The sequence below is a fragment of the Pelodiscus sinensis genome, chromosome 2 (assembly GCF_049634645.1).
Source record: "Pelodiscus sinensis isolate JC-2024 chromosome 2, ASM4963464v1, whole genome shotgun sequence".
NCBI lineage: Eukaryota > Metazoa > Chordata > Testudines > Trionychidae > Pelodiscus > Pelodiscus sinensis.
The window spans coordinates 42,699,819-42,713,231 of NC_134712.1; the positions used below are offsets into that span (position 1 = coordinate 42,699,819).

General features: G+C 40.6%; 1 protein-coding gene across 3 annotated transcripts in view; it reads right to left on the reverse strand.

Annotated features, from left to right (window-relative positions):
* Positions 1 to 13,413, reverse strand: part of SLC26A7 (solute carrier family 26 member 7) — a 172,184-nt gene that overhangs the window by 136,887 nt on the left and 21,884 nt on the right. The window contains exon 1 of one of the 3 annotated variants that reach the window (XM_075920401.1): positions 2,056 to 2,225. The exons of the other annotated variants lie outside the window; for them this stretch is intronic. The gene's annotated coding sequence lies outside the window, so the exon portion shown is untranslated. Of the gene's footprint in view, positions 1 to 2,055; positions 2,226 to 13,413 lie in introns of those variants that run through there. 3 annotated transcript variants of the gene reach the window in all.

The window sequence follows — 13,413 nt, forward strand, 5'->3', positions numbered from 1 at the left end:
GACCTTTGGTCTGACCCAGTACGGCCATTCTTATGTTCTTTATAGAGACTGTTATACCCAATGAGAGATCTTGAATTCCTGTCCATTGCCTGTTTTGCCTCGGACTTGCAATTTTGATTAATTTATTCTTAAGATTCAAATGCTCTCCATCTAAGTTTTGTCCTGTGCCCTGGGTGTTGCCATAGAGAAAAAGTTGTAGGAGTAAAGGAACTCTCCTACAATCCCAGCTGCAGAGCCAGTCCACGGCTCTTACTGCAAGGTGTCAGACTGCAACATGCCCAGGAATCTTATGTTATGTAGCTAGGTGATACATTAACCACAGTGACAGAGGTAATCAGAGAGTTGATTGTTATGGTTGTACTATGCCTCATGGATTCTATAGGATATGCATACTGTCATGGTATCCAGAAATGCCTTCTATTTTCATGTAACTAGAAAACCACACCCCTCTTCTTCCGGTGAGATACTAGCTGATGGAGAACATTTGATCTTGTGGAATATCCAGATTAGTGTTGTAGTACAATTTACCTTGCACTGAAAGCAACCCATACACAAAGGCTGCAGTTGGAACAGAGTGCAACAGCACAGAAAGATAGACAAAGACATATTGCAGATACGGTTTGCAAACTCCATTGAATTTCTATTCACTTAACTGCAATTCCAAACCCAGTCTTAAAATACAAAACATTTATAGCAAACTGGGACATGGTTATCTCAGAGTACATCTACACAGCACTCTAAAATCAAAATAAAATATGCAATTTGCACTAAGCATATCTTATTTTGAATCTATTTCAAAAGTGCTTTTGCGGAAAAGTGTCCTGCCAATCTAGACGCGCTTTTCCGAAAATGCTTTTAATGGAAAACTTTTCCGTTAAAAGCATTTCCGGAAAATCATGCCAGTGTAGACGTAGCTATGTAGTGCACAGGGATGTGGAGGAGAGAGTCTGAGCTTCCCATCTGTCAAATATGGATAACAGCATTTACTTATCCCAATAGTGATATGTCAGGTATTCAGATACCAAAATAGAGAGACCCAAATTTAAACTCCCAGACTCAAAGCATTCTTGCTTGAAGAATCCTGCTCTTCCTGGCACTCATAAGAACATATGAACGGCCACACTAGGTCAGACCAAAAGTCCATCTAGCCCAGTATCATGTCTTCCTACAGTGGCCAATGCCAGGTGCCCCAGAGGGAGTGAACAGATCCAGTGATCCCTCCTGTCGCCCATTCCCAGCCTCTGACAAACAGGGACACCATTCCTACCCATCGTGGCTAAAGTATTGATGGACCTAACCTTCATTAATTTATCTAGTTCTTTTTGGAACCCTGTTAAAGTCCTGGTCTTCACAACATCCTCTGGCAAGGAGTTCCACAGGTTGACTATGCACTGTGTGAAGAAGTACTTGACTCAATTTGAATCAACTCCTTGGCTGCTTTGGTGCAGCAAGTAACTGCAGGGTGTCCATATTTTGTGCATGTATCACACCATGCACTTCTGTTTGGATGCACATCATCGCTTGGGATGTGACTTTTTTCAAGCCTTCTTCATGTCAGTTGGAATTTGTCCCTCTCAGTCTGGGAGCTCTCTCTCCTTGCCTTGGGGGTTTTATCACAAGGACTTTTAAAACTCCGTTTCAAACTTCTAAGCTACTTCCAAGTTTTTCAAGTTGCTCCTGACTTTTATTCTGTTGTTTGACTAATTGATCCTGATTGTTGTGCTGTCCATAGAGCTGTGACTAAGGATACACCTGTCTTCAGTTGTAGCTGCTGTGACAGGTTTGTATTTGTGAACCCAATAGCCAGCCTCTTCTGATATTTTCATGTTTTGCATTCCTACAAGCAGTTTTCAGCCAAGGTTTACAGAGCTTTTATGAAATACTCAACATTCCCACTCCCTCTCCGGTTCTTGAATTCTCTGGTGAACAATACTCATCCACAAATCCATTTCTTATAGCCAGAACTCTTTCATAGTCCCTTTGTGATTGGCTTTAGTAAAAGGATTTAAATATATGCTATGGGAAAGAGAGCAGAATACAAATTAGAGAAGATACCTGAATCTCTCCATTTTCTGTGGGGAACTTGTTTGCAACGCGAAATCTTGCAAAATCTTGTTTCCAGCCTGCCCATTGGAAGGTCTATCAAAGTTGAAGTTCTCTGGGGCATTGAAGAGTGGCATGTTGATGAGATTTTGGAACCCGTGTTGCTGTTTTCTTTCTGCTTTGGTTCTTAGTTTACTCCTGACACCATGCCATGCTCCTGTATGAGATAAGGACTGACTGCAGAGCTTGCTTATATACACCAAAGGTGTTTATCACCAGCATTACACACAGTGCCTCCCAGAGGCTGAACTGTGTAATACAGTTAAACATTCCAGTGCAGCTTAATGGATAGGGGTCACAGGCCACATGGGAGTATGCCTTGGGAGTCTGGAAATTCATGATTATGGTGATGGCAGCCAACCACCTAGATAAATATCAGACAAAAAGACAAAATCTAACACTGTTCAATGTGTAAGAAACACCTCTTTCTTAGGAATGAGGCTTACAAAACAAATTAAAAACAAAACAGAGAAACAAGCTAAAGAAGTGGTCCCAAGAGAAAAACACCATTGTTCTCATTCTCCAGCATAATTCTGCTCACTGCTTAGATACTCTGGTGCTCAACCAGGCAACAGTGGACAAAATATTAACAATAAGGTAATGCTTACATTAGTTCTTGGAGCAGTGCTGATGAGCTGCAGAGGGAGACCTACCAAGCTAATCACTGTCCATAACATTAATGGAGGTGGGGGAGATGCTAAAAACAGGGTGGAGGTGAACGGAGGATAATTCACTTTAAGAGACAGTTAAAACTAAATGAAACCAATCAAATTAATTCTGTATAAAACGAAATGTGTGCTGAACTGTGATGGCAAAATCATTTCTTCTTGCATCTGCTTGTTAAATGTGGCATCTCCTGCGGGAGCCTGGCACGCGGTGTTCCCTCGACAGCACCTGCACCTGTGGCTTCTACATTAAGTTCCCATTAAACTCCCACTCACAGCTGACCCCAGTCCAACCCTCACCCCACTAAGCCCCACTCTCCTAGCATCTGGACCCCCACCCCTCACTAAGTCCCCTAAACCAGACCCTGCTGAGCCCCAACCACCTTCAACAAGACCCTCCTGCAGAGTCTCATTGCCCATTCACCCGGAGACCCCCTCCCCAGCTAGCTCCTCTGCACATACATCCCCTTCTAAACCATCCACTCTCAGATTGTGCTACACAGAACCCTCCTACCCCATATCTGGAGGCCTTCACACTAACACCCCTCCACCCCCTCAAAAAAAACCTCTTGGCTTCTGCCGAGCTGAGCCTGCCTGCCTACTGTTTGTGCATCAAGTACAGAAGGGTCTGTGCTGTGTCACGGTCAGATGCAATCTCACCACCAAGTCCCTGTCCTGGATGTGGGGGTGCTGCAGGGTGATCTCCCACCTCCATGTAGCCAATGACCAGTCCTCCCTTCTGCCATGTTGGAACCTCCACTTTTATTTACTAACAAATACAATTTTCAGAATTTCAAAATATTGTGTGCACATTTTTGGGGGGGAGGGGCGGCACAGAATTCCCTCAGGAGTAACTAAATTCTCGTGGCCATTCACATGCACATTTTGGCTCTCCAACACATCAGTGGACAGTATTGTTATAAACCAATTCATTTCTATGTACTACTGCAGTTTCTCTAGAGCAGGAGTTCCCAACATTTTTCGGTTACCATACGCCCATGGCTTTTAGTTAACCTTCCCGTACCCCCTATTCAATATGAAAGGAAATAAATTCTAGACTCTAGAATCCACAACTTTTTTCACTGACTACTACTACTTTTGGAATATTTCAATTAGGATTATCTAGTTATTTACCAAATATTCCCTGTACCCTCTTGACAAGCTTCTCGTACTCCCTGGGGGAACACGTACCCCACGTTGGGAACTCCTGCTCTAGAGAAAGGGCTGAAAGGTCATTCTATAGTTTAGCCATATTGAAAACCAGTGTGGTCTAGTGAATAAGGCAGTAGACGGGGCCTCAGAGGACCTTGGTTCTATTTCCCAGCCTTTCCACTGTACTGTTGTGTCATATGCAGATAAAGAACTTCACTTATCTTTCTATTTTTCCCTCCCACCCATTGTCTTGTCTATTTAGACTGTTGCTTCTGTACAGCAGGACAGTGGCTTCCATAATGGGTCCCTAATCTGAAATTGAGCCCTTGGAAGCTATTGTAATATAAACAATAATGATACTTATTTTTATAATTATGACTGTTAACATAGCCACTCGAAGGGGGGGGGGAGAGAAGGGAGACAGAGAGGCCACAAGTCTAAGTTGGTAATAATGCAGACAGTACCATTGATTCCTGATTACTTTCTGCAGCCAATAGAGTTCCAATCTGCCAGCCAAATGTATTCAAAGAAGAAGGCCTAGATATAGTCTACAGACCTGTAAACTGTTAAAAGCGTCACTGAAAATGTCTAAACTGAATGTGTTATTTAAACAGTGTAGATTATCATTTAATTTACTTTTGTTTCCATTATAAATTACAAGTATCTGAAACTGTATTTCTGAGACATCTACTTTGTAGAGCAAAGTGAACACTTCAGAAGTATATCAGCCTTTCAAAAGGAAGAATGCACAGTATGCACTAAATAAAGCATCCAAGGCTAACTTTGCATCATGAGCTCAGCGAGTCTTGCATGTTATTATTGTTCCTGAATATATTTTTTGCTGTCAGACTAAATTGGTACAGTAATTAATTAGTAGCACATAAAAATGCAAATCAAAGATACTGTACACAAGGCTATGCTACTGCTGACATTAAGAAATCAGTAATAATAAAACATAAAAAGCCTTGCATGTATCCTGAACTACAACAGTATTTACTGGTTCTCAAAAACAAATCTAGAAGGGCAGAAACAGATTGGAATAAGCTACTTTCTAAATAACTGTATTACGGAAAAAGAAAAGCATCTTATGAAATGTATGCATCTAATACAACTAGACAGTGCCTCCCTTGTTTACCACATAAACCTCAAATTATGACTTACAGAAAGCGGATGAAGCCTCGATTTATCAAATAGACTCATATGAAATAACTGTTAGTTTTAAAATATTTTAGACTAGGCCATACCAGTTCGCTGCTTGTAAATTATTTTCTCCAAGTCTGTCCTTGCTACAGAAAGAAGCCAAACCAAATTGAAACCTACAGCGTACTTGCCTAGTGCTTTGAAATCAGGAATCTTGCTTTTACTGTACCAGTTGTTTCTCAGCAACAGGAATTAAAACAATCCAATGTGTGTACTGCAACTCTGAACACACAGTCTGCACGCTAGATCCTTAATCTTGAAATAAAAATATAGATGGCTTATTAAAGGACTAAATTTGAAAAAGACTGCATTTTTTAACAGAAACACCCTTGAAAAAACCTTCTGTCTTTTGCACGTCTAAGTTTTGCCACTAGCCTTTATTTCACATTCCTTTCATTTACCACAAGATTGATGAGTTCTGTAGCAGTGTCCCACTAGATCTTAAATATTTTCAAAGGAAAAATAATTTATATTTCAGCCTATATGTTTGACTGAAATTTTTCTTTGTAACTGATCAGGAAAGATTTACATACACCTAGGATGTTTCATGTATAATAATTCAACACAAAAGTATGCCCCTTTTATTAAATATTAAAGACCTTATTACACACAAAATAGCTGTACAATTGCACAGGTAAAATACGTACCTTATTGTACAGAAAATTATTGCCAACCAGGCTGACAGCACATACAAATTATCTGAAAGGGGCTATTTGTGCATTTAATTATTATAGTTATATATGCTAATTAGGAACAGAATTGTGTGTGCATTTTGTACAATTGTAATCTAAAAGAAAAACTCTATGAAAGAATGCTTTTCACTGAACACTTGTACTGCTCTCTATTTATTGCAAATAAATCTGATTTCTGTCATTTGTTTCCCATTGCTTTCAGCCCTAGCAAATCTATTTAGAGATGTTCTTTCACCTCTTGCTTGTTCTTTTGGGAAGAACAGTTTATACAAATATCCACCATGCTTTACAAACCTAATCAGTTTCTTGCTTGCTGCCAACAATTTTGTGTCTAAATTGGCCCAATATATTAGCTTTACATTTATACATTTTCATTGTAGGTACTTAGCATAACTTAGGATCTTTCTGCCTAAAAGACCCTCTCTCTCCTGTGCCTCACTGCCACAAATGAGATGAGCAGAAACATCCGATCTGGAGTTTGCAATTCACGCATTTCCGTGTTCAAAATACCTCAATTCAGACAATCTTCATGACATACTGAAAAGTGTATTTTTTCCTCCACACATTTGAAAATGAAGACTCATAAGGGTGGGAAATTGTTGGTGTAGGAGGTTGGTTTTAACTTTGGGTGCTCCACATTTTCCAGTTAGGAGTATATTAAATGACATAGCTATATATAATTATGCTCTCACCTTCTGAGGGTCTCCTAGCATCCAGGCACACAGCTGCAGAAGTTCTCTCACTCTAGCACCATTTTTTAGTTGTTCTTGTGCTGCAACAGTCTGTTAATGTACTTGGCCTAACCCTCCTGCTAGGTCACTGCTCAGTCCATTTCCTTCCAGGAATAAACCAAAAAGCCTCCAAGGAGAAAATTTGAAAACAATGGCCTTCAAGTCTATCTCCCAGCATCTATCTGCAACTTACTGTTCTTGGCCTTTTAACACCCATGCACCCCTTCCCTGAGCTACCCCTATTATCACCCTGCTTGATGATGTCTTCCAGGTCTTTGGATACTGCTATCCACACCTGGAACTGTGATTCCTCACAGCGTCTCCTTCATGAACCATAAAGGTACTTTCTCTAAGGCCATCCCCAGTCTTTCTTTGAAGCAGCTGAGCTATGCGCGAGTAATCCCTATCTCGCACCTTTAAAGCAGTTGATATCTCCCTGCTCCAGACAGAAATACCACCCCCCAGCCCTCTTCGAGTTGAGGTTTGTGTCTTAGGCCTCTTGCTTGAAATCGTCAGCTGCCAGACTTTTGCCAGCTCCCTTCAGAGCTCTCCAATTAGTCTTCCAGGCTGGAGGGGTCAGTCAACCAGCCCCAGCCGTCTCTTGATAGTATGGGTCTGCTGTGAGGAAGCAGGCAGCCCTATTGGTCCCCTTCTCCCAACTCCTCCCAAATGATGCTGTGAGAGAGAAGCCTTGCCCTGCCCACTCTGCAAAGCTGAGTCCTTAAAGATACAGTCTCAGGATTCCTTCCTCAAGCCCCATCCATTTCTAGGACTCTATTATCTCCCTATACAGGCAGTCCCCGGATTACATGGATCTGACTTACATCGGATCCCTACTTACAAACGGGGTGAGGCAACCCCGCACTAGCTGCTTCCCCCCAGCAGACCAGGGAGACACGAAGCTAGTGCCCCCCCCCCAGCAGACCAGGGAGACGCAGAGCGGCTTTTCTCAGCAGACACCTCAGCTTGAGAATAAAGGACTGAGGGAAGTGAGATGTGGGAGAATAAAACTGAGTTCTGGAGAAATGTTTGGCTAGAGTTTCCCTACAATATGTACCAGTTCCGACTTACATAAAAATTCAACTTAAGAACAAACCTACAGTCCCTATCTTGTACGTAACCTGGGGACTGCCTGTATACCTTTTGGACCCTTTCAAGGCCTAAAAGGGACATACCAGGAGGCTAGAGGAGATGAGCACTAGAATCCACTGCCCTCCATGGCAGAGTACACAGTACACTTCAATGTACTTACATTGAAATATGCAGTTTGAAATTATGTTAAGAAGACTCACACAGGCTAGGAACCAAGATTCTCAGTCTTGGCCCAGTGCAAATGAAATGGTTAATTCATCATTATCTCACATACATATTATATGGTTTTAATAGTCATTTTAAAAATGCTTATATGTGTCACAATAACTGACCCTCTCCTGTTCTTTGAGGATTTGGATTTCTCAGCTGTCTCATGGGGCAGAGACCCACATCTCTCTTCTTTAAGAAGAAAGGTTTAGGTTTGCTGGCCCTTTGCACTTTACAGCTATTTCAGTGGGTCTGACTGAGGTCCACTCATGCTAAATATTTATCACGGGCCACCTATTAATCTAATGGGGCCCTAGAAAGTCAATGTCTTTCCTACTCTAGAGCAAGGGTTGTCCCTCCCCTTCTCAACACAGAATGTCCAGTCCAGTTGCTGGATCAGAAAGAAGGCCCTGAGTCACTTTAAATCCAGCTTTTGCTTTATAATAAAAGCCCTTTTCTTTGTTGGTTTCTGGAAACCCCAGTTTGGAGTATATGCAATTCTGCTTGGGGGGTGGATAGGCCGTAGGCACTTACAACTTAAGTGATTCACTTTAATCAACCCACACTTTTTTTTTTCTTTTTTTTTTTTGTGGCACTGAGAGAACCCACTCCACTACAGCTACAAACAAGCCCTGGCCCACAGTGATACATGAACTGAATAGCATCTGGTTCCCAAAGATACCGTGTATGGCTGCAAGACATGTAACCATCTACCCTAGATCAACATATTTCTATTCTCTTAGAATTGGAACCTATCTTCAAATGTATTAAAGACATTCTGAAGTGACCAACTCTACATCAGACAAGATCAAGTATTTTTAAAATATCACCAGTAACACTGCATGCGTGGTCAGAGCATGGGCAGTAGAGCCTTCTATGCCTGATATCTTCATATACCTCTTGCACAGAGTCCTTTTTCCACCTATCCCAGATACAACAACTTGAATTAGGGAGCCTACCAGCATGACAGCTTCAATTTATTGATTGATTGATAGAAGCAAATTTCTATTCTGGAGCCTCTTCCTATTTGCGTGGCATTCTTCCTCATCGACTTGGGTGTTTCCTGCTTCTTCAGACCCTGTACCTTCCAACCAATTACCTGTTTTGGATGGATCTTCCCCTGTTCCCTCCATCCCATAGACCCAGTTTTCTCACACTCACACCCACACCTTCCTTGTCAGGCTGTGTTCATCTTTCCAAGTGTCCAGGCCCCTGCCTGTCATAGTTGTAGCTTCTCTTCACTGATGCTTTCAAGGACTGTATATTGTATGTGAAGAGTTTTTCAGAAGCAGAGTAGCTGTTTTCAGGGTGTTCAAGCTGCAACTTTGGCTAATATAGTACAAATCCACTCATCAAATATTTTATTTATGCATAAACATTGTGTTCAGAATTATAGGTTAATGTTGTAAGATTAACTTTGAAAATTTTTCAGTCTCTTTCCTTATCATGTGAAAGTATGTCTTATTAACAGTCCTATAAAGGCCCTATGACCTTTGTCTGGAGGCCACATGACATAAAAATGGCGACATTCAGTATACTTTGGCATTTACAATTTTTTCCTTGGTTACAAGTTGGACGTCTATGGTCCGGCACCCTCAGGACCTAACTAGTCGCAAATGAGGAAATTTGCTGGACCAGGAAAGGTATCCTGCTACTGGCCCCACAGCTCACTTCCCCTCCCTGCTGCCGGCCTTTGATGCCCCCCAACCAGGCTGCTATGGCCCTGGCAGCCTGGACTGCTGCATCCCTGATGTTACTACCAGAGCAGCTGCAGCTGCAGCTGTGCATCCCCGGCCCTTGGCCCACTATCAGGGCTACTGCATCCCCCGCCCCGCTGCCGCTACCTGGGCTGCCGCGCCTGCCGTGTCCCCAGCCCCGCTACTGGGGCTGCCGCGGCCCCAGCTATGCTACCAGAGCCACCAGCCCTCTTACCCCTGAGGTTCCTAGCCAGGACTTCCTGGTCCAGGAACATCTGTGGTCCATTGCTGGATGAAGGAGCCCTGGTTTTTTGAGGTCCACACTGTAGCACCACACAGGCACCCTCAGGGCATGTCTAGACTATATCCCTCTTTCAAAAGAGGGATGTAAATTAGACAGATTGAAATTGCAAATAAAGCCAGGATTTGAATTTCCCGCGCTTCATTTGCATAATGGCGGCCGCACATTCTATCAAAAAAGGGTATTTCGAAAGTGAAACCGCTGTCTTTAAAAACTAAATGAGTACAGGATCTTTCAAAAAAAGGGTTTTTTTTTGGTTTTGTTTTGTTTTTAAAGAACAGCATCTAGATAGAGGTTTCACTTTCGAAATACCTTTTTTCGAAAGAACGCTCATAAATACATAAGTACAACTTCCACACACACATTATGAAAATGGAGCACAGGAAATTCTAATCCCAGCTTCATTTGCAATTTTGATCTAATTTACAGCCCTCTTTTGAAAGAGGGATATAGTCTAGACATGCCCTTAGTTAGCCATATAAACTGCACAATGAAAAGAACAATGGTAACCCATATTGGTTCATTCATTTTTATTAATTCCTGATAGTAGGGGCAGCAAAGTCATTGAAACTCCTGTGCTATATCAGACCTGCATGGCAGAAACACACCTGGAAAAAACATCAAAGAAAATAAAATGCTCTTTGGAACTTAAATATCAGAAATACACTTTCATTTCTCACACTCCCCATAAGTTTATATCAGACATGCTGGTTTTCACTTCCATATAGCAGTTTAAGATCCCAAATTAAGGTAGAACCAGAAGGCTCATGACTTGGGGTAAAAAGAACTTGCTCCTACTGAACAGAAGGTAGTTTTGACTGGATGTAAATAGGAGAAGGATCCAATAGTTCACTACTGTGCAAGATGTTTGTGATTTGTGACATCTACAGACATTCCAGAGAAAAATATGGTGGGGAGACTGACATTGTAATAGCAAATGGTATTCGGGAGTCAAGGACTGATTGAGAGTTGTAGATAGCTCCAAATTCAATTAATCCCCATGGAATATTCTTTGTCATGACCGCTATTATTATAGTCAGATGAATCTTTACAAAAATGCACAAAAGTATTTTCCTGTTTCATCTGGTGGCATGGAACGTGACATCCACACATCATGGACATCAGCAGAAGCACAGCATGTCTTAGTCATGCTGATTTAAACAGAACATGTACTTCAGGAGCAGTCACCATCATTACACAATGCACCAAATGAACACCACTAATGGACTCCTACACTCTCTAAAGGGAAACGGTGTTCCCTCATGACTATGCCCATGCCATTCCCTCCCTGAGCCAAACAAGATCTTCATAAAGGTCACTGGTGTCTCACAGGGCCATAAATACAACTTCCACACACACATTTTTAGCTTCCTGAAGCTGCCATTTCGCTGATAACTTGGAAGGAAATTCTAGGTTGAGAAAGCGTTCTGTTCATCTTATAATATATTTCACAGATAGAGATGCACAAAGAAATTAACACACAATAGGAAGATTAATCAGAGAGTTATTAATTCATGGAATTTGTTATTTAATTGGCCAATCAAGACTTATGGCGTAAATGTGTATTTAGAACATATTTAGTATGCATATCAAGTATGAAAAATGTAAAGCAGATGCTTCTGTCTATGTGAAAGAGCAGAATTTCAGCACTCAGTATTCCATTTGTGTCTCTTTCCTCATTTTCTCTCACGGCTTACTTGATCACATTCTATCAGAGTGTCCTCCTTATTAATGGTGGAGATGGAGTCCTTTTGCAGATTCTGTTCCAAGCCTCCTATATGTGGTTCCTTGTCATTGAATTTGCATAAGCATAGATCTGTTTGTTCCCTAGTCTACTCTAAATGCTCTCTCCTTGTTCATCCTTTCAGAGGGGCATGGTGAATCTTCCTTCATTTATCCTGTGCCCACTACTATCTACACAGCAGTACCATACTTGCTCCATAACATACCGTTTGTCTGCAATGAATTATATTTAATGCAAGCACACTATACTTTTAGATAAAGTTCTTGACAAATGTTTTTTGATGCGCCACTGATGCCTCATGGAAATGGAAAAAAAATCACAGTAATACTCTATTTAGAGAAAATTCTGTTTATGTTTTTTGTTATTTGTTAATTTGTTCTTTACTTCTTAGAAACTGGCTGTATAAAAAAGTCTTTGGTCTTTAAACACATTGCTATTCCTGCTTATTATTACCACCTAAAATAACTCTGGATCCAATACAGAAAGGTATGTAAACACATCCTTAACTTTCAACACATGAACAATCCCACTGAAATCAATAGAACTACTCACACTTACATTTAAGCACATGCAGAAGCACATTCCAGAACAAGGGACTCTGAATGTAACATTATAATTAGTTGCAAGGGACACGTGTCTGACATTAACAGAGGATTATAAATTTAGAGGAGGAAGATTTCCATCCAGATATTTCCATCTAAAAACATCCAGAGATCAAAAAGCAGGGAAGAAAAGAACTTTTAAAAATTAAAATATCTAAGAATTGTTTCTATACAGAATTGTCTTCTGAAATTTTTCCATGAGGCATAAGTGCCTCTTTAAAATCAAAATTGTTTTATGCAAAAAAAAAAAAAAAACCCTGTCATCTTTCTTTTTAATTTTTAAAGCACTCATACATATTTGCTCCTGTACAAAGACTTGTGTGCAAGTTATAAAGCCAAGTTATAAACTTCTGAAAAACTGGATTTAAAATGCCAATGATAGAATGTTGACATGCATCCATATATTTCTTTGAAGCCTTAAAATCTGCCATAAATACTCAGAAAAGCACATTTTCATAATCATTTCACATTAGAACATAATAATACATCTGTCAAAGAAATCGCAGTACAATGGCTGCTTACAATTTATAATGTAAAACTCTGTGTCATATTTAAACACTGTCATTGGTTTGATTAATCCACTTTAAGAAGCGTTGTTAAGTCTGCCAAAAAACATCAGCATCACACAGTGGTGCAGAATAGTTATGTATATGGAGATCATTTATTTGTGACTCATTATATTTTACATTTAGTGCAGACACAATACTGAATTCTAAGAGCAAGCTCTCCGGTTAGGATATACAATGCTAAAGAGGCCAAATTGACTGATGTATAGAGTGAATTCCTTGCCTGCTTTATGGTACAGAAATTCCAAAGAATCCATGGCCGGGACGGTTAAAACATTTGTAAGAGCACAGCAATGTCCTTATAGGCAAGAGATGCACATTTCTGCTTATCTTCATTTTCTTTTAAAAAAATAAAATAAAATTCAATGTACAAATTGCAAAAACAGAAAATATTTTACACTACCTACACAATTAAGACAGACCAGAACACTGGTGGTTGATTAAACTCTCAATAAAATTGCCTTATGCTAAACTAACAACTCCCAATTCTCCAAACACCTTGGTAATGAAAAAATAATTCTCCTACGGGGCATGATCCTGCAAGCCTTCTCAGGCAAAACTCACATTAAAGTTTTAGTTTGAAGAGGAATATTAAAACTTATATCCTTAGGGCCATCTTTTGTGCCTTCTGCTGCACTGAGCACATTAATGGAATTTTGTA